Source organism: Orcinus orca, chromosome 8, assembly GCF_937001465.1.
Source record: "Orcinus orca chromosome 8, mOrcOrc1.1, whole genome shotgun sequence".
NCBI lineage: Eukaryota > Metazoa > Chordata > Mammalia > Artiodactyla > Delphinidae > Orcinus > Orcinus orca.
Window position 1 is genome coordinate 14,470,529 of NC_064566.1, and position 2,786 is coordinate 14,473,314.

A 2,786-nucleotide genomic window follows, 5' to 3' on the forward strand; every position below is an offset into this window, starting at 1 on the left:
GACCTAGTTTTGTGTTTTCCAAAGCATGTTCCATAGAACATGGGTCCTGAGAAATCTGCTGTGATAAAAGGGTTCCTTGGTGGTTAAAAAAAAAAAAAAAAAAAAAGTTTGGGAAACGCTGCGTTCTCTCTCTCCCTCTCAGAAATTTGCCGTACACATTAATTAGTGTATTAGGGACTCTGGGAAGTCCTGCTAGAAACACCTGCTCGACTCTGCTTTTCCAAAACTTATTTGACCAGAGAATTCTTTATTTCTGGTAAATACCTGCTCTTTGGAACACATGATAGGAAATGTTGGTCTAGTTTATTTTCTGTGTTGATTTGGGTTTGTCACCTCTCATGTTTATGTGAGGCCCCCTGCCACACTTCCCTCACTGGGCACCCTGGCTTCCCTGTTCTCGGCCGGGCACAAGAGGCTGGAGCTGTTTTCTCTGGCTCCTTAAGTAGAAGGGACAAGAGCAAGGAGGGTTCACGGCGGGGCTGGGCAGAGTGGCCTGGAAAAGCTCAGGAGACTACGTGGGACAGGAGGCCGGTGGAGGTGAGACCAAGCCGGAGCATAGATGAGGAAGTAGACCCTGTGCGTGAGGAGGGAGGCCCTGAGGGTCTGTCTGGGGTCTCTGGTCTCGGGCATTGTTCCACGCCCTGCACCTGACTGTGGCCTTCCTGCTACCTCCCCATCTGCTGAGCATTCTCCACCAGCATCCATCGTTCTCTCTGGAGCTGTTAGAGGTGACCTAGGGGTTGTCCTCTCCTCTTCTCCTTGTCTCCATTACTCCAACCATAGCTTGGATTTCTTCCTTTCACCCCTTGACTGGCCCCCTGGGCTGAGGTGCTGTGAGAAGTGGGCTTTCCAGCCACCTTCTTGCCTTTGATTACACTGTTGTCCTCTCCACCTGCAGTGGTCCACCCACTGCATCTTGTTCTTTGAGGCTCAGCCCTGTGTTCACCTCCGCAGTCCCTTATGCGGAGCAGGGCCTCCCCAGGCACCTGGTGAATGATGGGGAGTGGTACTCACCTTGTCTGTGGCCCTCAGAAGTGATTCCAGCACTGGCTATCCAGTCCACCACAGAGAGGACAGGATGGGTGTTCCATCTCTGTGATGCAGCACGAATGCAACATGAAAATCAAGCAACCCTCTGCTCTAGCCCTTTAATGCCTTGTCAGCACTTACGTCAACCGGACACAAGGCTTCCTTATGGTAATGTCTGCCCGGCTCTTCCCTGGGCACCTGCAGTTGGCTTTTGGGCTGCAAGGGCAGGAGTCCCTTTCCCCTGATGACTTATGATGGTCAACGCACTTGTTCCTCCCCGCCTGATGCCTCCACAACCTCAGCCTGGCCATTCATTGCAACGTGCGAGAGGGCAGCAAAGAGCCCTGGATGTGAAGCCAGGCAGTTTGGCTTTGGAGAAGCCACTTTGTGCCTCTCTGGGCCTCAGGTTATTAATTGCCCAAATAAGGGAGACTAGTGCTTTCCTCACAGGGATCTAGTGAGGGTGAAGCGTGGCGATAGATACAAAAAGTACTTTATAAACTTTAATAAAATAAAGATAGCTTGTCAATTCCCTCCCAGTGGGAACGGAGGAGGCCACCCGGCAGGGTTTCCAGGCGAATGGACTGATGGCACCTAGCCATCGTAGGTGCTGGTAAAGCAAACTTCCTTCTATCGCTCTTACCAAATCTTCCTCTCACTTGCTGCCGGTCACCAGAAAACCCTGCGCTCAGCCACGTTGGCCTCCGACCTGAGCCAGCCTCTGCCTCCTGTGTGTTCTTTGTCTGAAAGCACAGCAGGATTCTGCCCCAGCTTCTGCCCTCCGGAAGCACTAGGGCAGCGCCTGCCCCCTTGGACAGTGACCTCCCCAGGGGTGGGATTGTGACACCACCCCCAGCTGGGTGTTTCCTGTGTGTTGAATGAGTGAGTGATTCATCTGGAAAAACCAGTGCCTACTTCCTGCCTGGACCCAGGTTCTTGTTTGTCACCCCTGGGACTCCCAGAGCCACAGCCCAGGCTCTTCTCAGGGAAGCAGTCTACGACTGTGTGGGGCGCAGCAGTATTTTCAGTCCAGCCTCATCCCCACATCTTACCCTTGGGACCCCTCTTGTGGGAGCCCTGTCTTCCCTCCCTCCCTCCTTCTCTCCCTCTCTCCTTCCCTCCTCCCGCTGGATTCTGTTTCTGGGCAAAGAATGTGACCTTAGGTCAGCACAGGGCAACTAGCCCCCCTCTGCAGGCAGGCCCAGCCCTGGGGGCTGGGGGTACCATGGCAGTGTGGGTGAGTAAGTGCTGTTTGGAGAACTGTAGCTTGGGTGGGTTTAGCTGGAGCCTCGGGGGGACAATCACCCTAATGCTGGCATTTGGAACTGTGTCTTTTCTGTCTCCCTGAGATGTAGGGGGTGGTGGTTGGCATGGTGAATAGTCAGACGGGCGTGTTCGCAGTCCTGTGTGCAGGACAGGACGGTCTCTCACCATCCGAGTCTCAGGCTGGGGTTCCCTAAGCACCAAAGGATGGACAGATGGCAGAATCTGCTGGTCCAGACGAGTGCCCCGCTTTGGGGTCAGTTGGAAGAACTCACTGAGTCATGTCAACCCGCATTCCGAGGTCATGTCTGGGGTTCATTTGGGGTCAGTTGGAAGAACTCGCTGAGTCATGTCAACCTCGCATTCCGAGGTCACGTCTGGGGTTCACTTGGCAGTTACGGTCGCTGCCTACTCTCAGCTTGGTTCTGATCTAGGTCCTGGGTTTACAGAGACGAGTAAGCTAGGGCTCTGACCTCAAGGTGCTCCCAGTCTAG